Genomic DNA, 26,477 nt, shown 5'->3' with positions numbered 1-26,477 from the left:
AAATAGTGGAGGTTAAAATAGTGTGTTGCCATGTTCTTGTAGTTTTGTTTTAAAAGTGACAAGCGTTCAAATGACGAGAGGTTTTAACGTTTCATAACCCTGTTTTGATCTTTGAGATGCAACAATCCTCTGAGACAACATCCTCACCGCGGCCCCATGCCTCCACAGGTCAACTGATCAGCGCCGACCGAGTTAACGACACATCCGTCTGCTGTCCGGCAAGTGACACCAAAGGTCACCCGATGCACTGTCCTCGGGTCCTCGAGTTCATCAAGAGCCCCGTGGTCACCGGCACACTCCGCAGCTCTTGGGGGGGGGTCAGGGGTTCACCTCACCTCTGACCTGGCCAGCCCTCTTTGTGGTCATTACATAATAAAATGTTTCCCCGCACACTGATCAATCTGTTTCTTTCAGCAGGACCTCAGAGTTGAACGTAAAATGTCTTTATGAGGTCGTCCAGCCTGTAAAACGGAGGCCAGTGAAAAGTCTACAGGCTAGTAAACGTGGGACAAAAGCAGAGCTACATGCTGCCAATCAGATTCAGGGATGTGTTTAATTTAATTTTTGTTGTTTGCTGCACGATTGTTATAAACAAAGAATTACATTTCAGATGTGAATGCTACTTTTGCACGTGACAGAACATTAGAAATGATATCACAGGGGAGAATGCATTTTAAAATACTAATTTGGACCTATAAATAGGTAATATTAGGATGATAATGGAATTAACTTGATATGTAAAACTTCCTGCTTGACGATCACACTCGGAACCAGAGAATCCCAAGTTATGAGTGAGGGATTTATTCCCTTGGGGGTCGTGGGATCAGCGAGCCAGACACTGTTTTATGGGACCTCAAATGCAGGAACATGGGGAGGTGGGACAGGCCTGTCTGGGACTGAGCCAGCCAATTATACTGTGGCGAGACACATCACACTTACATCATGCTATACATGTGGGAATCTTCTGCTGCTGCAATCAAACTCATATTGAAGTCCTACTGTAGACAACTGGTCCTGGTCTGAAGTCCTGGTTGTGAAAAGTGACCAAGGTACACATCATTTTATTTAAATTGTATTATTAAATATAACTGAATAGATATTTAGCAGAAATATAAAGTTTATCAAGCAGGTTGAAATACATTGAAAACACACTTGTGTTTGTGCATGCTGTATTGGACAATACGTTATTTAAATGTTATATGCTGAACTGTTGTTTTCTTTGTGGACTTTTTTGTTTTAAATAAATTTGAAAGTGAATCTATATACAAGTTCAGCTTCTTACTTTGTTGCAAGAGATCACAAAATGTCCAATATCTTGTAAGATTGTAGAAATAATGCATTGTAAACAATTATTTTTAAGAAAACTAGAAAGATTGTTAAATGTGGGCAAAGTCACAAGCAGAGCTGTAAAAATATTTATCAGAACAAACATTTAAATGAAGGGGACAAGCTCTGTGTTTACAATCCTAAATGGAAATTTAAAACTTGTGTTTTAAAAAATTGGAATAAGCCCATGAGGAATCTTAAATAGCCCATTGACTGATTAATATTAAGTTGAAGTATGAGCTCCAGTTATCCATTTGCTTTCTTTCCTCGTATCATTTTATATCACAGCTTCAAACACTCATTTATTCCCAGAATGTTTTTTTGTTTATTATTCTAAAACACAAATATTCCTCTGATGATTTTACAATTGAAAACTTCGTTTTAACTTCACTGGCTCTAAAGGCTAATTTATTTTGTAGAGAAAATGTACAGCACAAACAAACTTTAACATAATAAGTAACATAAAATGTGTAATCTTGTAAAATATACTGCAACAGACACATAACCTCACATTAAATTGGCTAGAATTGCAACTACACTAAAAATGAGGTTTTTCTCTCTGTTTTTGTATTTTGTTATTAATGGTTTAAGTTGACTTTTTAATTATTGTTCCTGCAGGTCAAAGCAGACATACCCCGAAGTTTAACATCAGAGACTTCCTTGCGTGTGCATTCCTGAACACAAAGTATTTTTGTTTAAGTGTCATTATCAGTCCACACACAATTGTACAGCCCCAAATCATCTCTCACTGCTCATCCAGTCCTTAAAAACTTTTTAGGAATTTGTTTCCTCGTGGAGAAAACAAAGCAACATCAATCCATCCTGTAAATTGTGACAAAATATGCAAGAAAATCACTCATAACTTTTTCTGATTGTGTTTCTAGAACCTCTGATGATTTTTAGAACCATGTGAATTTATTTAAATGCATCTGTAGATGCTCATTGTTGTTTGACTTTCTGAACCTCAATCTGAAGAAATAAATACATACAGTGAGAGACAACACTTTGGCTTTAGGGATCATGACTAGGCCTGTGTCTGGACTGTCTTTGAGTCAGTTTGTCCAAATCTGACCCACTGTGACGAGTGAGTTTACTTCAGGAAAGGAGAACAACATTTTATGAAAAAGGCAGAAATGAAAGAAAAACGTGTACATCTTTAAATGGAGCGATAAAAAAAAAGAAAAAAAAAAGAAGAAGAAGCACGATGATTCTTTTTAGATATTTAAAGAATGTTGCAATTTTTCTATTGATATTGATTTAACAATCAGACTGAATGTTTTTGTATTTATTTACTTACTCACTCTTTTGGTGAAAGTGAAAACACAAGAGCTGCCTCTTTGGTCTCAGAGTGCTGCTGACAGCCACACAGTGGGCCCGTCTATTTGTCTGCTGCTGCATTTGAATACAAGGTGACGAACTCTCCCACGGCGGGGAGTGCGCGCCTTTTTGGAATTAGCCACGCGGCACGCCTCGCATAGTAATGGTGGCTCGCGCTTTGAGCTTGAACTTGACCGGAGGAATGCGGCTCGTGGGAACGCAGGCTCGAGGGTGCCCTCCTCTATTCATGCCGCACAGGTCGGTGTCAGCTCTGATTATCATAAAACCCAGCCTGCTTCAAATTAAGGCACGAGGGCTGATGCTCGCGGTCCCTCTTTCGCACCAGGCAGAGGAGGAATTAACAGGTCTCCGCACGAGCCTGCTGTGGTAAGAACTTCACTGCTCAATTTGTACTTACGTTTACACAACTTTCGCTCAACCTTTACAGCCGTGGTTCTCGTGTGCTCGTGAAAAAAAAAAAAAAATGCCACAGCCTCTATATTTGGACCGTCTGGAGTTTTTAAAACAGTGGGTGTTATTTTTTTTTTAGTCTTCTAACTATAAACTCTTGTAAACTGATCATATTTCTGCACTGTGTTTTTCCTTCTAAACGTTACCATGATAACACTTTACAATATGAATTAATTTGTCCCAAAAAAACAAACAAAAAAAGTTTTTTTTAGGTTTTTTTTTTAGCGTGTTTGTGGAAAATCTGTTATCAGCATTTAGGGATTACTGATCACTGGCTAAAGGTAAGGTGGTGCACAATGAGAATAAACAAATCTCAACCTTTTTGTAGGCTACCTCTAACAGTACATTTTGTTTACCATGAATACACCCCAATTATTGAACATTCACTCAATATTAAGAAATGTTGTTCTTTGGCTGTTTTGTGGTCTTTTTGTGGGGTGGGTTTATAGTGTAAATTAGATTTTTTTTTTTTTTTTTTTTTTTTTTTTTTTTTTTTATAGGCCATCTTTTTCAGTATTGCCATTACACAAAATTTTGCAATTGTGTATGTGTGTACATTTTGTAATTGGAAACATTAAAATTTCTTTAAAATGGCATTTTATTATTAGTTTGGACTATATTTTGAAATGAATTCTATATCTTGTAGCCTATTTGGTAAGTTTCTGGCTACTGTCTGTCGTCTTTGAAAGCACAATATTATTTGATTGAAAATCACACTAAAGGTGTGATGTCATTTGTAAATTCATGTTGTGATTTATTCCTTTACAACCCAGACAGTATTAAATGCACAAACGAACAGGACATCAAAAATGTAAAAATCCTCAGTCATGATAAAAGCAGTAGAAATACATGAACTGAATTTTTCTAATTGTAATACATGGTTTTTTTTCTCTCTTAAATTACTTCATATACAAATTCTTCTTTTATGTTGTGCAGGCCAAACTTGAGCCTGATGCTGTGTCTTGAGTTGAGTCTTTGATGGGTACTTGTTTCAGTGTAAAATGAGGCCTGTGAGCTATAACATCCAACATCAACACCAAAACTGTTCATAGTCCGTTCATAAATGGGATGCAGACCATAACAACATAAAGAAGTGAAACATTTATGAACTATTCATGCCACTGTTCACTGTCATTTGCCTCCATACATTTAATTCAATAGGTAGAGTGGAAATAATATCGAATTTGCAAAGATATTGATGAGGGAAAAATTCTAATTGTGCTCAATATTTCCTTTATTTAATTGTCTCATTTGAGATCATATTGTTAACTTCATTGTTTAAAAGAAATCCCACATAGAATTCTCATAATTAAAAGTAAAAAAAATATAAAATCTATATTATTACCCTCTGCTTAATTTCTGTGTAAAAGACAAAGTTACAATCATTAAAAAGAAATAGTAGATTACTGTCTCATAACTAATCTGCTCTGCACAATCCTGGAACTTCACAAATAATCGGAAAACTTTGAAAGTTTACGAAGTTCAGAATTTATTCTAAACAAACATGCAAAGGTGTTTTTGCAGTAAATATGTCACACACTTTCAAATATGCTTTTTTATTTTAATTGAAATATTTTAATATACCATTCACAAGAAAAGAAAAAAAAATCTACACCCCAAACCCAACCTACACAAACAAACAGAGACACACACACAGGAGAGAGATCCCGGTAAGAGAAGTTCATTCTAACCACATGTCAAATACACTTTAGGCGTAATTCTTTTCCCTGTAAAGTACACTAAATTAAAAAAAAAAAAAAAAAAGCCTATCAGTGTGTGTGATTCAGCGTTAGAGATTAAGTGTATAATAAAGTCTAAAAGCAAAACAAATCAGGGCGTGCAGAGTCGACAGCTCCAGAAAACACAGGTAATGTTGATACACAGTTATAGTCGTAACAAAGTCTGAATATTTTTTTCAAGACAGTATATTGACTATATCATTAAATTATCTATTTGATTCATTGTGTCCACAAACAGCATTCTTTAATTTATTTCTCATCTAGTGACCAAAATAATGTTTACATTTTACAGGCAGTGTGTTGAATTATCTAATCATGTTGTTTTATTGTTTAATCACAACATGTAACATATAGCCAAGGTACAATTTCATAGGTGCAGGGACTTACAACCCAACATTATTTAACATCAATTATCACAAAAATAATGAATAAAAGTGTAAAAGCTTTACAAAGGTTAGGAAAAGAAGTAAAATAAAGGAAATCCAAGTTTAAGTAATCTAAGTTGAAGTTTATGTGATCTAATTCTTATTATTTCCATGTGAATGATAAAGATGATGCAAAGAGGAATAATAAATATAAAAGTTTGTAGATCAGGGAAGAACAGCACACTTAGCCTAACAGCTACAGGGCTGCAGGCTATGAAGTGAAATAATTGTAATAATAATAGTAATAATAACAAGAATAATAATTTACCATTTACAATATGAAATAACCTTAGTGTCACTCAGCCTTCTAAAATATGAAACTTGTCAGTTTTAAAGTTAATATTTCCATTTCAGTTTCAACAGGTTAACTTGTCTAATAAAAAGTAAATAATAGTAACCATTATAAAAAGATTATAATTTATTATTTTGATAATGTAACTTCAACTCCATTCTCATTGTATTCAAATATAATGCTATAGTTTTTGGCTGTGTGGCTTTAATTTCCCAACACTGTTGTTTTCATACATTTTCCAATAGGTCATATTTTCTTTCAATTTCAATTTCAATTTCTTAAAATGTTTATTTTTAGGTCCACCGAGGACCTAAATTGGCTATTAAAATTCTGTATTTGAATATATTACGTTTTCATTTAAATGTATAGACTGTATTTTCACCAGAAGTTTGGTTTTAGGTTTCTAACTTTCTTTCCTTTCTATTTTCTAATCTCCGAGCAAACTTTACCTAATAACTACATATTCCTAAAAAGCAGAACAGAAACTGTCACTGTACTGTAAAGTGTTTAAAAAGGTGACCCTCTCCTTCTCACCAAAGTGTGTCGCTGTTTCGTCCTGCAGTGAATGACTTCAATTTTTTTACAATATGCTGTATTTCTTTAGTTTACACTTGTACCTTTTCACGACGAGCCTGCTCTCAGCAAATCGTTTGGTTTTAAGATCTAAATCATTAAACTTCATGTCTCCGGCTCTTGAAACAGCCAACAGAGTCTGTTTATGGGCGAGTGAGCAGCAGCCAATAATAATGTATTATCCCAATGTGTAAATGGCATTCTTGTCTGTCATCGGTCGGTCATAAACAGACTGTAAACACGTGAACATACAGCATGCATTATACCCACATGCATCAAACCGTGCCTTAGATTATTTTCTGCTGTGTTTTTATCATGTGTTTCCATCTGTTTCACATATTCAACATATAAAACAAGACAACGGTCTACGATGTTACGGTTGTTGTTGTTTTTTTTGACGGTTTTACCACACAGTATTGTATTGACTGTGGATAGGCATGGGGAGGGTGAATAAAGCAGTTGTTCCGGGAAAAATGGAGGCTACAGCCTGAAGAGTTAGTTCTCTGTTCAGGTGTTTTAAATTACTCCAAAACGTTAAATAAATCTTGCTGCAAATTGTGTTAATTGGGCTCTACTATAACAGACAAGGTGGACTTCTGTAAAATTATGTAGGCTATATGTAAAGTAACACAGCTATTTTATAAAGAAAATCAGCCTTTAAAGTGTTGGTTATTGATCCATATTACTGACATTACCTTATTCCCCACCGCATCAGTGCATTATTGCATCAATTTTGTCGGTGTGAAGTCTGATTTCAAAATAAAGCCAGCAGCCACCTTCTTTCAGGCTGTTTTATATTCCCGTTTATTCCCCCCCAAAATATTATTGGGCCTGTTTGACAAATTTGATAGGCCCTGAGCCGGCTGTATTCCCTCCTCCTCCTCTTCGTCGTCCTCCTCCTCCTCCTCCTCCTCCCTCCCCTTCGCCTCTCTCGCTGTCTTCAGCCGCAGCCCTCGCACTCCTGTCTGACCCGCTTTATCCGGTAAGAGAGGATTATTCTACATAATATGTTACTCGGTTAAAGCAGCAGCTAAAGAAACGTAAGATTTGGAGGAAAGTGGCTTCGGGCGTTGCGCTTTTCCCTCACAGGATCCCTCTCTCTGCATGGAGCCCAGTTTGTTTGGAAACAAGAGGGAGGCATTTTTGGGGCAAATTATTATTCACTAAATAATGCAGCCTAATTTTAAAATCATCATCTGGATTTTAAAATTAGTTTTCGTGAATGTAAATTCTGGATTATTATCAAGTAATTTGTAAGTGGCCTTTAATATTTTGACAAGACAAGCTGCGGCATGGTTGGCTGCACGTTATTTAGTCTTTATTTTAAATCGTTTGAATTAAAAAAATGTTCCTATTTAACATAATGCTTCTATTTACACGAGAGAATGGCGTATCTTGGTGTGTGTGTTAGCTTACCAGAGAATAGATGACAAACTAAAGATTTGAGCAAAGCACCGAGTGTAAAATATTGTTCTAAATAATTAGCTTTTTTCCAGCTGGAATTTCTTTAAATTTCTTTGCTTATTTATGCTCCAGACGTATGGACAAAACTGTCACTGGAATTTTAGATTTCTATCATTTCATAAAAGAAAAAAAACATGATGTTACAATGAGGCCTCTTGATCAGCACACACTTAATGTAAATACATTATTTTTCATTTTTAGCCTCTTTTTTTTTCCTCGTCGTGCAGGGGAAACTGTCAATCAGCCTGCTTTAAAGTTTACGCAAACCCCAGAATATTTAATGAGGTTCTTCGCTGCCGTGCGCTCATGTAAAAAGTATTCATGTGGTAGTAGAGGCGAGGAGGGAGGGAGGCGGATGGGGGGTGAGAGGGGGGGGAGGCCCCAGGCAGCGCTGCAGTGCAGAGTTCAGCAGGAGGATATTGTTGTGAGCCTGGGAAAGTGTAGCGGGGCTGACGCCAGACTCTGTTGTGTAGGGTTGGAGAGGGGTGGGGGGGGGGGGGGGGGGGGGGTACCTCGAGGATCCCAGACCTGATTGTCATGTAAATTTCTCTCCGGCACGTTGTTGAACTTGATGTTGACTTCTTTCTCTCCTTTTTTTTTTTTTTTTCTTATTCTTTTTTGAGGGGGGGGGATACACACATTTTCCCTGTCACTTGTTTGTGGGAAAATCCATCTGAGGACACACACACACACACACACACACACACACACAGCGTTCAACATTTTTTTTTTCAAACGTTCATTGCAGTGATCTGAATTCAGTTTGTGTCCAGGAATTGATTAAACATTTTTTTTTTATCATGGATTTAACAAAATAGTTTCCAAAACTGTTTTCATTTGAAGGGAAAAAACTTAAAATCTTAAAGCAACTTTTGAAATAGAACTGCTCCGGCATTTAAAGATTTGTATTGATAAAACAATGGATCCATCAATTGTATAGGACAAACAGCAGTCTTAGTACAATCAACTCATTGTTTATTAACGCGTAATTGTAATTGTGCATGTGACACTTTGCAGGAACACTCACTTTATCTCCTAATTTTCGTTAATCACTGCTATAAATAGTATGTTTCATTACTGTACTCTGGAAACAGGTGCAATATAGCGATGCACGTGTACTCAAACTACTTGGTCGCGCATGCTCAGGAGGAATGAGGGCCGTGCAATGAAAAGCACCTCTCTCATGCTAATGTTGCAGTAATGATTTTTTTTTTTTTTTTTTTTTTTTTTTTTTTAATGTGCAGGCCTTCTCGCTTCTGTTTCACCGCGCTAACGCACGATGTGGTGCAAGTTCAATTACAGGATGGCAGCGGCAGAGGCCACAGCTGATTAGATCTAAGTATAAATGATGCAGAGTAGAATGATTCATAGAGTGAAGTCCGACCTGTGCTGCAGCCTGACAGGAGAGCTGCACCTCCATGATACCAACAGATTGCCCATGCGCAATAATCAGATATGTAATCTGATGCAAGCTTCTTTTGAAAACATGGACTGTAGCTCCCTGCTCTTTTATTGGTTTACCTGCGCGCGCGCACACACACACACACGCGCACACACACACACACACACACACACACACATACTGATTACACTGTCTTTTTTTTTTTTTTTTAAATATCCTTTCAAACTTTGGGAGATATTGCAAGTTGCTATCCTGGTCTTGTCTCTGCCACATGGCTTCTTCTATCAAAGGGCGTGATTGTTATCATGCTCACTATCTCATCTCCTCAGCCCAGGTATCACTCACATCATAATATCGCCCGAGATAAAGCTGCATTAAAGCCTGAATGCTATCCGGATTTAGCTATAGGCGTAGGCCTTTTCTGCACCAAGGACAAAAACCCTGAATTCCTCTGCTCTGTGCCTCAACACCGAGTTTTTATATAGATTTAAAATTAAAAAGAGACGCTATTGCAGCATGTATTTTCCTTTATGCAGCCTCTGGACAGGTTACTGGAAAAAAAAAAAAAGCAATGCTCTAAAATCCTCTTACATGTTACTGTGTGTATCCGCATTGACGAAATTTGGTCAGAAAAATGTAAAATCATGTATGGAGCAGCCATAATCGGTTCACACGAGACCGTAATGAGAATGTAGGTCAGCTAATTGACCTTATTTCTCAATTGTCTTCATAAAATCTAGATATAATCACATATTTAGGATTTTATAACGTGCACAGCAGAACTAGACAGACTATTTTTTAAATATTATAATTATCAGAAACATCCCAGTTTGTGTTTTTGCTTTTAATTGTTTAGTTTTGTCTTCTAATAATTTGACATGAATGAAAATGAGCTCTAGCTTTCATTATTTCAATAACAGCTCTATTCCAAAGACGGTCTTTTAAAGATAATTTGTCACCTACTGTGTTTTAAAACCCTGCCCTCTAAAATGTATGAAGTTTGTGCTCCCATTTCGCCCACTGAATATGATGCTAATTTTAAATGGAAAACTACACAAAATAAAATACAAGCGACACTGGAAGCCTTGCAAAGTACTAAAAAAAATAGCTTAAATGAAGGAAAGTCTAATAAATCTGTAATTAATCTCTGAAAAGTGCAGCTATTACCCTGACAACATCAGATTTGACCGATCTCCATCTGCATCAATGCTAATTTGCTCTTGGAAATAATTTACGCACTAATGAGGATAATTGGAGGGAATTGGCTCCTGATTGACACACACCTGCATTCATTTTCAAATTGTCTTTAATAATTTCAGATTCCCGCCTCCCTCCCTCCCTCTCCCTCCCTCTCTCTGAGGCGGAGTTTATCCCCTCTTCTCACCGTGTGGACTCTCCGCACTTGTCAGTCGCAGCCTGCGTGTGTGAGGGAAAGGACACCGTGTTGTTCCTCTACAAGTCCATAGAGGGAAGCAGGACACTTAATGAGCGATAATAATCTGCTTCTTTTTTTTTTTTATTCTTTTTTTTATTTTTTTACACTACTTTCTTTCGTCGGATGCGATCAAATCAGACACTGATTGAAGGGAAAATCCAAGGAGGACTTGAAATTATTGGAGGATATTGACTGTGGTGGAGTGGAGTTAGCCTGATGTGCAAGTAAGTGGGATGCTGGCTTTATGTGGCTACTGTGACTCATTGAAATAGCAGTGAGTCTAACTGAAAGGGCTGTTGTGTGTGTGTGTTCATCACACTGGCTGTGGCAGGCGTGTGTCTTTCATGTGAAGTGAAGCTGTGATATTACAACATAACTGACGGCAGTGAAATAGCAACTTTGCCCTCGTGCATGTGTGGTGGGTTGGACGCTGTATGTGTGAATATATAATATAATATAATATAATATAATATAATATAATATAATATAATATAAGAGCTTAAATCTTGCACTGTGAACCCACCATGCTGCCAGAAATATCATTTATGGTTTTTGACAGGGTTGCAAAATGATCAGTAGTGTCAGTGTGCAGCTACATGCAAAGCAAAATGCAGGTTTATGTTGTTGATACTTGTAAAGGCTGCTTTCTGCTTTGTGTGTTTGATAGTGTGCAGCAAATATCAGTTGAATTTGAAAGTGACAGACTGTGGTGGAGGAGCTCTATTGGGCCTGTATGTCAAAGTGTGTGTGTGTGTGTGTGTGTGTGTGTGTGTGTGTGTGTGTGTGTGTGTGTGTGTGTGTGTGTGTGTGTGTGTGTGTGTGTGTGTGTAAACTATGGAAGCCACTAAGCTCCAACCTGCGTGCTAGAACTATCTCTCACCAACATTTAGTGATAAATAAATAGATTTTATGAATATATTTCATTATGCTGAGTCTCGCTCCCTCTCCCTCTCCCTCTCTCTCTCTCTTTCCCTCCCTCTCTCTCCCTCTCTCTCTCCATCTCTCTCTCTCTCTCTCTCTCTCTCTGTGTGTGTGTGTGTGTGTGTGTGTGTGTGTGTGTGTGTGTGTGAGGGGCTCTCAGTGCAATGTGACCACAGGCAGGCTCTCTGTCCCTCTTTCTATCCTCTCTTTTCTCTCTGTTTATCGGAGAGGCGGCCCCTTTAAGAGACGACGGGTTAGTTTGTGTCTTTGGTTATCTAGCTGTATGAGTTTTAATTTCATAAAGCTAGAGAACCGAAAGTACGAACTGACGCCGAGCACTTCGGAGACCGGGGCTCCTCTCGCTCGGCATGGAGGAGGAGGAGGAGGAGGAGGAGGAGATGATGCCGGGGCGGGCAGCAGCAACAGCGGGAGGAAGCGGGAGGGACGGATGCTGAGGCGCCGCTGCCGCCGCTGAGGAGCAGGAGTGGTGGAGGAGGGGGGGTTGGTCCGCCGAGCCTGGAAACGGCACCGGCGTGATTTTAGCCGTGGTTGCCCTCCTCTCGTGGAGAAGTGTCGGCACGTTTCAGAGGAATTGCGTGCCTGAATGTTGCATGCTTTTAGGGTTCGTGGTGCGGGCATAGCGGTGATGCTGGGGCCTATTGAAGATCAATAAATCAGCGTTTGGTTCAACTTTAGGACACAAAGGGAGTGATGCATGTGGAGAATCAGGCTAAAAATACACATTGCATGCTGCTGTGTAGTTGTCATAACTGTGTGGGTGTTATTACAGTAATATCTTGAGGGGTGAGACAGAAATAGTTAAAGGGTTCATGTGATTGGTCAATCCAGGACTCACGTGACGCGGTGTTGGCAGCAGCATCACATCGCTTTCTGAGATCTCACATGTGGGTTATGGCGATTTCTGGTAGGCTTAGAAGTTGGGATAGCCCTCATTTAAGATAATAATTAAAGAGTGTGAATTTATCTTGCAGAGCTGCATTCACATCCTGACTCCTCTAATACTCTGAGTCTATTTCTTTTATGAGTGAGGTAGTCTAAGTGATGTCCCCTGGCTGCAATGAACTTGACATTAGGAATGTGATGTATAATTGAATGCACATCACTTGGTGCAATATGAAGCCTTAGTGGAGCATTGGCTGGACGTATAGGACTGAACTACTGCGTGCTAACATACCTGCTATCAATAGTTTTCCGTTACATGTGTTTTTTGTTTTTTTTGGTTCTTTGCTACCCAACCAGAACCTGCAGGGTACAACACCTCAATATCATACTGCATCAGTCAGTTAGAGGAACAGAGACTGTGTCATACCCAGCTGTCTTCGGCCTATTTAGAACCTGCTTTCCAGCTGAATCTGTTCAAATTTGCGTTTTTGCTGGGTGGATTATTTTTGCGTTCGCCTGCTAGATAAGAACAAAATAGGATATCGGCTCAGAGTTTGATCTATTCTTAGAGTGGAATCAGCAAGCCTTAGAGATGAGTGAATATCCCTGAAGTCCCAGCATGCTCTATTTAGACCATGACTGACAATATTTGATGTGCGCCCTTAAACAAGACAGCTCAGATGGTGTGTGTCTGTGTGTGTTGACGTTTGCCAGCGTACAGTTTGAGCCTGTACACACACGTCTTCCATTTAAAATAAATGCAAAGAAAATCAGCGATTAAATTATTCTGGGATTATGTCTTCTGTATCTTTCTGTTCTGTTTTTTTGCATGCAACATCTTTCTTCTCGTGTGCTGCATTTTAGTATCTTAGCAACAGTGATGCTGCCCAGATAAGACATTATGTATGCCATCGCTTTGTGGTAGTTTTACTTTGTGTGGCGTTTCCACGACATCTTACATTTCTGGCTCTCCACAAACACTTTGTTCAAGCATGATTTACTGTAAATGCCATAAAAAATATATTTGACCTTGCAACGAGGAAAAATAATGAGAAGTGCAGGAAGAAAACACCATGTGAAGAAAGTAAAACAACTTTAGGAGGCTTCTGTTTGCTGCAAGGTCAAAACAAATGAATCCATTTCCCCTCCGGTCTTATTTGTTTCCTCCACTGCCTTACAAATCACTAATTCCTCGCTAAATTTGATTAAAAATAAGAGCTACGGATGGGATTTTACGCCCCCTGATTTTCTTTTCTTTTGTCTTTTAATAGGAAAATGCTGCCAACGTCAGCCCTGAAGTTTGCATTAACTCACAATAAAGACAAACAGCCACCAGACAGGAGGAGGAGCAGCGGTCAGCCTGCAGGTAAATATTCAAAATCAGAAGACATGCATGATGAACACAGATGTGTTTTCCTTCCATACGAGCAACAGCCCATCATGTTGCCAAGTGCAGAAGTGCAGAAATGCCTTCTATATTTTGGGTATAACAAAAAGTCCACGGAGTTAAGAGGTCAAATTTGAAGATGCTGGAGGCTTGCAGATAGTTTTGTATCATCAGCCAACAATGGAGCTTTGCTGGTGGTTGATTGTTGTCCATATTTTGTAGAGCAGTGTGGCCAAAGTTGGTTGTGTGTGGGTGTGAAAAAAACGAGAGAGAGAGACTCTGAATTTTGAAATATCAGGAGATTTTATTTTTTTTAAGTGTGTAGCTCTGCTGTAATCCTCACCATCTTATTCAAAGAAAAAGGGGCATTAAGAGAGACATTTGCTGCCATTATAATTTGCACACTGTGTAAATGTCAGTTTTATACCATTCATGTATATCTCAGAATATACATACAGCAGTAAACTGGCCTGCAGCAAAGGAGAGAGTGTAAACGGCCTGATTTGAGCGAGTGAAGTAGGACCTCCATGTTGAATTCCATCATCCCTTTCTTCTTTGGAGTATTAACATTTTTCACGTCTTGCATCAACCCCGTTCGCCTCACACTCGCAAGTCTCTCTTTCATTCTCATACATTCAGCGTTTTATCCCTTTAAACACTGTGATCCTATTTGTCAGGTAGAGTGTGTGGTAGGTGCAGGGGAGGTTGCCATGTAATCTTCGCTGCGGTTCTTTATCCCGTTAGGAGAGCGGAGGCGTTAGAGCTCACCCAAGGTTTGGACCTGCTCATGTGGAAAGAGTGTTTGGGTGGCTCTGTCCTTTTTGCCCCTAACGCCTTGACGAGCCACCCTCCCTTTGTCCAAAGATTCCTGATTACTGCGAGTAAGGTGTTGATTTGCATAAAGGTAAAAGCACGTGCTTTTACCAAAACTGTTGGCTATATTGTAATGTGTGTTTATATGTTATCGGTATGTTGGGATGTTTTTGGTTTTGACCTTTAAAACCAAAATTAAAAATCACAATTTAAAGGCTGCTAAGAAATCAAATCCAAAGGCCAAAAAAATGTCTTCCAGATATTTCAGCAAGATGGAAACCGAAACATATCTGGATTTAAATTTGCCAGAACGTTCCCTCCGATTCCCCCTTAAATTGTTGAGAATTAGGAATTAAACAGTAAGTACATATTGTTAGCAAGGTCAAATCTTCATGGTTCCACAACCTTGAAGCTCAATAGAGCTCAGTTATTCAAATTTAGTATAGAGTTCTTTGAGTCGCACAGATTTTCCCAAGCTTTATATTAGCATATGCAAGGAGCGGCCTGTGCTGCTGTTTTGTAAAGTGGATGTAAATTATAACCTCAGTATTATACAGGCTGATAGGAGATAAATCTCTGCAGTAATGCATTGCAGCGAATGTGTGTGTGGAGGGGGCTGGAGGGGGGGGGGGGTGTAGAGGGTTTGAAGTGTGTGTATGTGTGTGAGGTACTGTACAATAGCCTGTGGCAGATGGAATACAGACTAGCAAAGCACTTGCTAATAGTCACGCTAAACTCTCTTTTCACTGGCTGTGGTTTCTCCAGATTTTCTTTTGCCTCCTTTCTGGGAAAAAGAAAAAGAGAAATTTTAAGAGGAACATGCATCAAAATATTAGTGACAGTTGCAGTGTTGGTGAAACAATTGTGAAAGTGTGCACACATAGTTACAAAACAAATATTAACACAGGGAGATTACTAAGTCGAAATTTGCACTTGTGCGGTCCAAAAGGCTGAGGGGCTTCAGGCCTCACCAGCAGAGTGGAGATCTCTTTGGAATCCCTATGCAAACTAGGGCTTGAATAATGAGATGTATTTATGAAGGGCTGGGAAGGGGGTCCTGCTTTTGAAAGCCAGTAGGCTGGAGTCTGAATGGGATAGAAAGAGGAGGAGGAGGAGAGGGGAGGGGAGGGGGCTGGACAAGGGGGGAACCGGGGTGTGTATGTGCGTGTGTGTGTGTGTGTGTGTGTGCGCATGTGCGCGTGTGCGTGTGTGCGTGTGTGTGTGTGTGTGTGTGGAGGGGGTACAGGGGCCCCCAGCAGTCCGGGCCTCGGCCAGGCAGCTGTGAAAAGGAGTCCCGTCTTTTTCCCACGCCCAGCAAGACGCGAAACACTGCCGCAGCTCGCTAGGGTCAAGTCCCATCGCTAATATATACACACATACATACACACGCATGCACACACACAGAGGCTGAGATCGTGTGTAAAAGTTGTGCAAATTAACAAGCTGTCTGGGAAGCTCTGTGACATGGGGACACCTGCTATTCTCCCAGAATGCTTTGCAGTCCCATCAGGCGCCACTGAGCTTGATGAGACAACAATTAGGTCATAACTTCAACTTGAACTTAAAATTCTGCTGAGGACTGAAAAGTGCCTGGATTATATATTATTCATTTATTCTTTGTGTACATTTTCAACTACATAGTGCTCTATTTTCCTGTTTTGATTTTCCCAAAAATATAATAAAAAATAAAAAATAAAAAAAATAAAAAATGTTTTAACCATTCAGATTTTTTTTTAATGCTCTGAGGTAGTTTTTTGAGAAATAATGTATTACTTCATCTCTGCAGCTTTAGATGTGTCCATTCAGTCAGTCTGTGGGGTCAAACTTGGCCTTGTGCTTGATCCCTTGATCCGAGATCCTAACTGTCAACTTTGCATTGCCTGTGCGCGCACACACACACACACACACACACACACACACACACACACACACACACAGGGGGCTTCAGGGAAACACAAAAGAAAAATCTAAATATGAAATGGAGGAAGGTTGACCAAATATATGGCAACTACAGAGGAATGTATCGGAGTGCAAACTCTCCATGTGACCTTCTGTGCCATTTCATAAATACAAAATGTGAGGAGTTGAAAGGATACACCGTTCTTTTTTTGTCACCAGCAAACTTCTTTGATCGTTAATAATAATTAGCATGAACTGAAAAAGTAGGATAAAAGCACGACACATTTACTGACTTTATTTGCTTCAAATCTGGTGTCCAGCTGTGTCTGTGGTCCACATTTTGTATTGTCCCTGTTCCAGTTTGTTCAATCATGTGTTCATGTCAAACAGCACACCGAGCTCCTCATGAGTCTGTCTGAAATGCCGACCAGCAGCTGCTCTTTTACCGCCTTCCTCATGAAGCTGGGGTCCCACCCATTCCTTCCCTCTATCTCTCTCCAGATACTGGCACACCATTCAAAATGGTGCAGCACTCACTTCCCTCCCCGCTTGCCTCCATCGCTGCATCAGAGCATCACGGAGCGGTGTCACACTAATTCAGTTCCCCCTGCCCGCTTGAGCTCTGTGCTTTAATTCCACACTATGAAAAACACAACACGCCCGCTATCTCTGTGAATATATCAGCAAGCATCCTCTCTCCTCACTTGCTCTCCGGCTCAGACGCCGTCTAATTTTCCTCCTTGCTCCTGACTGTCCCTCTTTCTCTATCTCGTCCTCCCCTCCTCATTATCATGTTCCCTCCTATTCAGATGAGTTTCAAATAGAGAGGGGGACCCTTCTAATTAGCTCTGTAAAGATGCTTTGTTGCGGTCAGTGTGGCCACCAATGTGTGGATTGAGAGAGGATGTGTGACAGCTAGTGTTAGCATTGAGAAAGTGTGTATGGGCCCTTAATGAGGTTTGTTAGCCGAGTGTGTATCCTGCTGTTTGAATACACCCTCGGCAGCCTTTGAAGGAACAGAGATGAAGAGAGCGAAGGAGAAGAGAGGAGTCTTTCAGCATGGCAGGTTGCAGAATGCAGATGATGCATTATGCCCAGCGTGGTTTCCATTTGAACGGCAAATGAGAGGAGGAAAATGCTTTTACGTGCGTGCAGGCCATGAAAACTGTGGGAAATATACGGGGATTATTGTGCTCTGTGCGGTTTGGGGGATTTTCTGTGCCTTCAAAATTTGTCACATCTCCAATACTCCATCCTTGGATTTGTTTTCAACATACGCTAAAGCATGTCGAGAATCCAAAGCAAAGAAATATTAGCTGGAAAATGATCCAGTCGTTCAGCATGAAAGACTTACCATTCTGTAGCTGAACTGTTGGAAACTGTTTTTATAAGAAAGGGAGGCCGAATGCATACAGAGACGGATTCAAAGGAGTGTAAGCCAGCTGACTAAAGAAGAAAGGGCCGGACAGAAATCATTATTGTGCAGTCTTGTTGCAGAGTTTTATTTTAAAGTCTCAAAAATGAAGAATCACATGTTGTACATTCAGCACAGGACAGCCATGATGATGGTTGAATTAACTGGTGATTGACTATGGACAGTGAGAGGGGAAAGAAATGATTTTAAAAATGTAGACTAGATGCAGAGGGAAGGTGGTGGTGGTGTTGCAACAAGGGAGATTAGAGATGGCTGGAAACAGACGAGAGCCGAAGGTGGAGGGTAGCCGAAGAGAGGGGGGAAAAAAAAAAAAATAGGTTGGGAAATGAGGGATTGTATGGAGCCAAAGAGCCGACCTGCTGGGCCTGCCTGCTGCCTCAGAGATTGTAAACTGTCACTCAGGATGCAGACAGACAAGCAAGACAGACATCATTTGCTCATATTACCCTCTAATACTGAAACTGTCGTCCATGCAGCTCCCTCTGCTCCCCTTCTTTTTTATGCTTCGCTCTATTCAGTCTTTTTTTTTCTCTCTCTCTCTCTCCTTTTTACCCGTGCACATGCATGTATATGAACTCTCTAATCTATTTTGTCTATCTTCCTCCAGTCACAATTCCTCCCATACTTTCTCTTTTCGGTTGATGAAATGAGTCAGCTTGCAGCATGCTCTCCCCTCTCATTGTTCGATGGTTCGTTGCCTCTCCATAGGAGGTAGAGAGTGTTTGGGCTCTTTCCCCTGTTTTACCAGTTTACCAGTGTAATCCTTTACGCTGGCACAATGAGCTCTCACTCCAGCCACAGGATTCTATTAGGCTCCCAGAGAGACACAGGATCTCCATAAACATTTTCCAGCTACCCCTGCCCTCCCCGCGCCACCTATACCGCCTCGCGGCCTCAAACACAGTCAAACTGATAGCTTCCTTTATACATTTTAAACAGAAACCTCCCTCTTTGTTTTGCCGGAGGAGATTTTACCTGTCGGGGACAGGAAGGTGGAATAAAAGCATACACTCACATTACCAACGGCTTGTTAATGCTGTCAGCTTCACTCCCAATCTGACTCCCCAAACACTGTTCCTTTACAACTGCAGAGTATATAACAAGCAACTGCCAGCAAGCAAATTCTTGTTATATGGTCTTTGGAGGAACACTAAAGATGTTTCAAAAATGCTGAAGTCATCGAAGGATGTGTTTCTTGCTCTCCGCTGCAAACATGATGCCATTGAAAGTCTGCATTGCTCCAATATGCCTCATTACATGCACGTACAGTGTCACAATCACAATCTGGCTCTGTATTTCACTGAAAAAAAACAACAACAAAGTATACATGCAATTTGCGTTTTTATTTACAGTACTTCATCTTTTAAGAGGAAAAGTTGTGTGCAATCACAGGACAATATATATGAATAAAAAACTGCTGCTTTTATTAACTGTTGTTCATGTGTCACCCTCTTCATTCATGCTGATTCATTTCAAGAAACAGAGGCAGGGAAATAATGACATGTTAAAAAGGTCAAAATAAAATGAGGGATGTTACAGTTATATGTGCAATAGGTATTTTAAATTTGACTCGGTAATGTGTTATTTTATAAAACCCGCATGCAACGTCTCAGTAATTGGGAACTCTTTAGTCAATGTGCATCAGCAGACCTGAATTTCTCAAGTTTTACATGGACTACTTTTTGAAACCATTAGATTTATTTTACATGGTCATTTATTTATTAAGCTTAGGCTATAGAGTCCAATATTTGGCAGGAACTTCACTAAAACTGAGTCCGTTTACTAAATGACTCTTTCCTTTATAAAATAACTTTTATAACAGAATATAATGTACAAACCTAATAAGCATGCTCATTGTGGTCAATGACTAATATGCTATCCAGGCTCTTTCATTAACTTACTACCATAAAGAAGCCATTCTTTTCCCTCATTAATAATTATGCAATGAAACTACAGAGCTAGATATCCTTAGTAAATTAAATACCACAAAATATAAATTATTTATAGATTTTTCTCTGCTGTCTGAAAACCTTGATTGTGGTGTATTTATTGAGGCTTTAAAATTGCTTCATGTGGTCAGGGGCTATAATGATTTACCATCTGTATTTTTATTTATCTAAAGCAAAATAATGAACATCACTAAATAAGCAAAATGCATTATTTTCAGCTGTTTTCCCTCAATAGTAAGACAGACAACATGTAAAACCAGGCAGAGAGAATTAAAATGAAACATAAGATCTATAACTATACTGTTCAGGCTGATGATAAACATCTTAGTAGAATAATTATGCTGGCTATTGCTAGCGGTAGACATATTTCTCAGTATAAACTTTTTAATTAAGTAGCTGTTTAAGGCTGTAGGTTCCCTGCTGCTGCTGCTGTGTTCATGACGTCTCCCTGTTTTGTTCCTCAAGTCCAAAGCCATGGATCACAGGGCTCCTCTCTCCCCGAGTCTTCCTCCACCACCCTCCTTCAGACACAAGCATATCCCTCTATCTTCTATTTGTTTCTCTCCTCTTGGCCCCCACCCACCCACCCTCCGCCCCAACCTTCCCACTCCTCCCATCTTGATAATGCAGCTCTTTTCTTTCTCTCTGGATGGAGGGCTACCCTGAACCAACATTGTCCCCTACACTGGCTCTAGTGGGGGGCCCCATTGTGTGTGAAGGAATGGCGAGTTAACACCCATGTCTGAACCCTCTCAATGGGGGCATTGTGTCTGAATCTTCCTCCGGCTCACCCAATCTCACCCCACGTCACTCCCCCCCCCCCCCCACACTGCACAGGGCAAGCTAAGGGGCTATTCCGGTCGCTCCCCTATTATACGATGAAAACATGCACATAACCGCAAACTCAAATTCTCTTTACAAACCATCCCATAACTGACCTCAGCGATTTTAACCCGCTACTTTCTGTGTCTTATTAATTTTCCAGCAGAGCACACGGAGCTGAATATGTCTTTGTAGCTGGGTTTGACAGAATTTGGGGCCAGTCGGTGTGTGGTTGCTGAAGGAGGCCCCTGCAATTCATTTTTCTTATAGAAAAGAACAAAGAAACACATAATGGCTCTTTTCGTATTAGCATGATAACAGGATTCAGAATACTTTCAGAATTATTTTAAGATGCAGTAAAGAAATCTGTAGATGTAAAATTTTTAATTTCAAGAATATTTCCTAAACATAGAGGCTAATGTAACGTTTTGAAGGTGAAAGATTTATTTTCCTGGGCAGCAATTTAAAATATGAACAAAAATGGTGGCTTCTGTGTTTCATACAGTATGTTGAGCAGGTTTATTTGCTTCTGTATAGCAGTGAGAGCCGTGGGCCAGGTTATAAAAGAGCAAGTTGGCGTTTTCTTCCCACATATTTTTAATCAAAGTGTTAGTGTTTACATTTGCATTTGCATTGAGCAGAGGGATGCTGAATGCCAAAGGTGAGATTTTGAAAAACACTTTCTCTTTTCCCTTTTTCAGATGGAAACAAGGGTGGGTGGTTGGAAGACTGGATAAAGGCTGGTGGATGACTGAACTCGGAGACCCGGCCCAGCTCATCATCATCGCCACGGGCTCTCGTCTTCTTCCTCTCCTCCTGTGGCTCGTACCTCCATCCAGGGGTCCAGCAGAGCCAGTGAAGCCCAGGCGGGGAGCTAGTGAGTGGGCTGGGAAGGATGGAGAAGGCCCCCAAAGGCTCGATTCACCTCTGGAGCTACCGGCATGCAGGAGAAATCAATATGAAACACAGAACCTTCACAGCTCAGAGTGGGGTTTCCTGTGTTTTAAGTGTGTGGCCTCAGGGGCCCGCAGACCTCCAAAGGACAGGCCCTGCGTGGCCCTCCCAGCTGCAGCCCCGGCTCCGTAGACCGGACCTCAGTCCCAATCTCCACTGGCTGTGTGTGGTTCAGCTGAAGGGGATTTCTCCCCAAATGATACCCAATACCCAGAATGGTGAAAGACTGCCAAGAGGGATATTCCTGTCTCTTGATTTTTTTTTTCTCCATCATAAGATTGACATATCCCCACCTTTTGCCTCTGGCTGTTTAAAAATCAGTTTGGGAGTTCTGCTTTTGACTCACTCTCCACCCTCAACTTGCCCGCTGTTTATTCCCCAACTAGTTTTTACATTTGACAAAGAGACAGTACGATCTTTATTTTCTCTTCCGCTCTTGGCTTGCTGTTACTATGGTGAGCTGTTGACACGTGTCTGTTCAAACCAGAAATACTGGCACATGAAGTATGAACATCTTTTTTGTTTGTTCTCTCCATGATGTCTATTATTCAATTTCAGACTGTTTAAAAAAAGACTGACTGAACAGCAAAGAGGGCTGCAGATCACAGAGCGGAGAGACCTTGTCGTGGACATGGTAAAATGGCAAGTATCTCTCTTTAGCACTCCACATTTTCCACTCAACGAACAACTCTGAATGTGCTCTTATTACCTCATACTCTGCCTAAAATAGCCTGTGTGTGTGTGTGTGTGTGTGTGTGTGTGTGTGTGTGTGTGTGTGTGTGTGTGTGTGTGTGTGTGTGTGTGTGTGTGTGTGTGTGTGTGTGAGAGAGATATGGTACCCTGTGAGCATGATTTAGGATGATGAGAGCTGCTGTAAAAGGTGTTTCTTCAACTGTAAGAAATCATTGAAAGTTGTCACGTTTTTTTTTTAATCTTTTTATTATAAGATGCCACTCAAATCAGAACATTGGGACTCAGCTACTTTACCTGCATTGTTATTATCTACATCAGAGAGCTCAGTGTGTGTGAATGGACAATACGCTTGGCCTTGAGAGTGTTTGAGTGTGAGCAGCAGCAGCATGCACCCACAGCTCCCAAACTGCTGTCGTTGTCACAGTAATGCAGTGTGGTTGTTTCCATCCAGATGGGCACAGCTTCAGACAAAATGGCCGCCAGTCTTTCCCTCTGCCAAAGATGGCGAGTGCATCTCTGTAGTCTGCCATCTGTGTCCTTTAGCTGTTGTCGAATGCAAATCGAGGCTAATTGCATTTGCATAACCTCCAACCATGGTGTCGTTTGGCATATGCGGATAATTGATCCTGTGAAGGCGGCTTGGCGGCAGGCGAGCGGGGGTGAAGTGATGTTTTAAAGCATTTTCGGTGCTGTTGGTGTTTTTCCTCTTGGGGTGCACCAAGTATTTGCACCCTGAGATGTGTTTGATAGGTGTTTAGTGCATGTGAGATCAATTGTCGAGACATACTGTGCCATATGCATGTTTGCATGTGATTCCCTTGAATGCAAATGTGACACTGTACAAAAGATTAAGCCGGAGCTTTGTTTAATCAGATAGCGCTCTGTCACGCGTGCACACTCCTGTTTTTTTTACACACCGACATACATAATGCACAGATGCACACAGACTCTAATTAAGAAGGGATCCATAGGCCCAACAAACTCCAGACAGACAGGCCATAATAGTCTCATTTTCATGCACATGGGTGTCTGGTTACCATGGCACTGGACAAATTGTGGGGCGACTGATTTTGCCAGAAAAGAGCTGCACATGAAACATATGTGCACGTAGAAAACATGAAGCATTTTAAGGGTAAAAATGAAACATTCGCCGACTGAGGTGCTGCCCAAATTTGACACGTCAGTAATAGTTTGATGAGGCGGCAGCACCGAAATTGCTGCTTGAAGACCTCTGAATTTTGGCTTTGAAGTATCATATCAATGATGTTTCCCAAGAACACACCAGTCAGAGGAAAAGGAGAGACAACTCAGCATGCTTCGCATCTGTTTCAGACTTTGGAGAAGCACCTTTAGTCGAGAATATTGAGCATGTCTGATCTTAGAACTTGGCATAATGACATTCAGAGCTTTTTTTTTTTTTTCCACAGCGTTGTATGTATTAATCTCACGTTTCTGCATTACGGCAGTGCGTGGTTTTGCAGTCGCTTCTGATTGAGCAAGTCTTGGGGATGGGAGGGGGGCTAATTCATGCGATCAGAGCGGCTGAGCAACAATGCAGCGTTCATATTTGCATTTGCCCATCAAGGCAGCTGCTGTGCAGTACAGTTAGGTCTACTGTGGGCAGCAAAATGGCGGTCACGCGAATCATAGGGTCTGTCTGCTGGTCGTGGGAGCTGAGGAGAGGAGAGAGGTGGGGGTTGGGGGGTGGATTTTGGGGTGTCTGGTTTGAGAGAGAGATAGGGAGAGAGGGTTGCGGGGGTCTAGACTGTGGGGTGGGGGGTTTGCTCATGAGGGGAAGATGGAGTGGGGGGGTGCAAATGGAGAGGTTATTATTTGAGGAGAGGGGCGTCTGGTTTTAGGAGGAACCATTAATGAGGTAGGTGGGGGGTGGGGTGGGGAGGGGAGGGTTAGTTTGTCTGCATTTGTGAACATGTGTCTGTGTCTCGTCCATTTGCATAAAGCAATGAGGGCGTCCATATGCTGCATGGCAAGCAGAATGTTCTGCACCCCTCTGACTGTCCCCCTCGCACGGTCTGAGCAGAAGCCTGCAGAGCGTTGCACCCTTCCACGTCTGACAGTCCCATTTTCTGCAGGAGAGCAGGTGCACGCTCTTACCCGTTTCTCACAATAACACTCAAACACTCCCACTATACAGGAGCCTCATGTTTGTCGCATCACTGTTTCTGTCCGTTACACCGGCCAATGAGAACTTGTAGAGCTGCTTTCAGCCAATGGCAAACGGTAAAGAATCAGGAAGAGGAAGGAAAGGCGAGGGGAATCAGGAGTTTACCCTTGATGTGCCGGAGGAAAGAGAACCAACAAAACAGCTACAGCGGGATGATGGAGTCAAGGAGAGGAGAGCAGAGCAGAGCATCGTGGGAAGGGGAGGAAGGACCAGAGAGCATTTTATTGTGATAGGGCAGACAAAGCTGCACAAAATTTAGTAGCTTTTTTTGAAACACAAATGAACACTATGTCACATGTTCTTTGTGTGGCCGTCAGACACGGGATTATGAAATACTTATAGATGAATTTGAGGGAGGCATAAGGGAAGAAAAAAACCCTCCTCTGCACTCAGTCATGCAGACGGAGTGGTCTTCATGAGCCCCAAAAAAATCAGACAGCCGGAGACGGAAACAATGCCGATCTCCATAATGTCCTGTATGAATACTGCTGTGTTTGAAGTGTGGTCGTCTCCCGTGCTGGGATGTCTGAGTTCAGAGCGTGGGAATCTCAGAAGAACATATGCAGATCAGTTGGGTGCTGGCTAGACAGCCTTTCTCGCATGAATACTGCTGTAGCAGGTGAAAGAGGACCCTAGAGTTCAAAGGTCAAGGCCAGCGAAGGGGTTGTCTGGTTCATGAGTGTGTGTGTGTGTGTGTGTGTGTGTGTGTGTGTGTGTGTGTGTGTGTGTGTGTGTGTGTTGGGCCTCTCTGGTCGTCCTCTGGGTCTGGCAGGATGCAAATGAAGCCGCCAGGCTGTTTGATAAGCAGGGCGGTCTGGTTGTTCAGAGAGGACTAGACTGGGTGTAGACTTGGACAAGAGCTCCTTCATCATCTTGTAGTTGCAGCCGACAGGCAGATATACAGGAAGCCCAAAGTCAGATCTCCCCTGCTGAAAGTGTGATTGTGTTGTCTGGGAGCCTTTTCTCCTGACATCTCTGCTTTCTGTGACATTTCTTCTCTGAGTGACACGCTGGTCTCTGGCTCTCCAGTGTGCTGCCTGTCTTTGTTTCTCACTGACTGACGGCAGCTTTGTACCAACACACCATCACTTCCGTGATGGAGGAAATCGTCAGGACTGCACCAGTTCAGATCGTACATTCAGACGCTGGATTCACAGCGTTTTGTTACAATTCTTTCGTCTTGAAGGGGAAGGCTGGAGACACCCTGCATTACACGTAACATCAACAAAAAGTCTGTGTAAAAAAAGGGATCTCTAGTTACTTCTGTGTTGCCATATTAGTGGGACTGGACATTTTTCACCTGAAAGAAATGTTGGAACATTTTTGTGATTAAAAAATATTGTATTCTTCAGGTGAAGTTATATTTTTCTGAAGTTTTTCCAGATATAATTTCAGCGCGAAGCAGACTCCAGTCAACATCTCCAAACGTCTGGGAAAAAAATTGTCTTCAATTCCTGAATTTTCTGATTTGCATTGTGAACAAAAACAATTTTAAAAACAGAAAATCTCCATCCAGCGTTCCTATTTATTATTAATTTATTAATTTTGATTTATTGCGCTATTCTCTCCTTTGCATTATCTGAGCTTCCCTTTGAATTCATCCCTCTGATACGTTTTTCCTGTATATCAAAAGCCTACAATACCTTTCTGTGTATCACAGTGCTCCATTATGATCAAAAACTATTAAAAAAAACTTGGGGTGACATGTTTCTTTATTAAAATTAACATGGGCACTCTGGTTGTTTTTTTTGGAGTCCATCACACAGCCACTGTTCTGCCACCATAAATACTTATTAGTGTTATTAGTAGTAGTAGTAGTAGCAACATTTGCTAAAAACCATAGTGACCAACTGTTGATGGAAAACAAAACAATATATTTGTGAATCATTGTTAAAAGATTTACAAGTTGTTGTTTTTTTACCAGCTCAGAAACTGCTGCTTTTATCTCCTGTCATAACAATGTTTCTAGTTGACCCTGAGCCGGATCATGAGTGCTAACGACTTTGATGTAAAGCCATGGATGTGTAAAGGTGTGTTACGTCTGGTGTCCCTTTAAGGGAGACAGCATTACC

At 41.0% G+C, this 26,477-nt stretch overlaps 1 long non-coding RNA gene across 4 annotated transcripts in view; it reads left to right on the top strand.

The window, feature by feature from the left end:
• The first annotated feature begins 2,905 nt into the window (after positions 1-2,905).
• LOC138202855 (uncharacterized) overlaps positions 2,906-26,477 on the top strand; it is a 28,654-nt gene continuing 5,082 nt past the window's right edge. Inside the window, exons 1-4 of one of the 4 annotated variants that reach the window (XR_011178673.1) lie at positions 10,403-10,668; positions 13,540-13,634; positions 21,275-21,982; positions 22,086-22,169. This is a non-coding gene — a long non-coding RNA (uncharacterized lncRNA). Of the gene's footprint in view, positions 3,031-7,069; positions 7,126-10,399; positions 10,669-13,539; positions 13,635-21,274; positions 22,170-26,477 lie in introns of those variants that run through there. The other 3 variants (XR_011178674.1, XR_011178675.1, XR_011178672.1) reach the window with 3 other exon arrangements.

This window comes from Embiotoca jacksoni, unplaced genomic scaffold (assembly GCF_022577435.1).
Source record: "Embiotoca jacksoni isolate LCO1_2020_lvr unplaced genomic scaffold, fEmbJac1.0.p SCAF_22, whole genome shotgun sequence".
In the NCBI taxonomy this organism is placed as follows: Eukaryota; Metazoa; Chordata; class Actinopteri; family Embiotocidae; genus Embiotoca; species Embiotoca jacksoni.
Note: the sequence above shows the minus strand (reverse complement) of the source record. Positions and strands in the feature narration are given on the sequence as shown.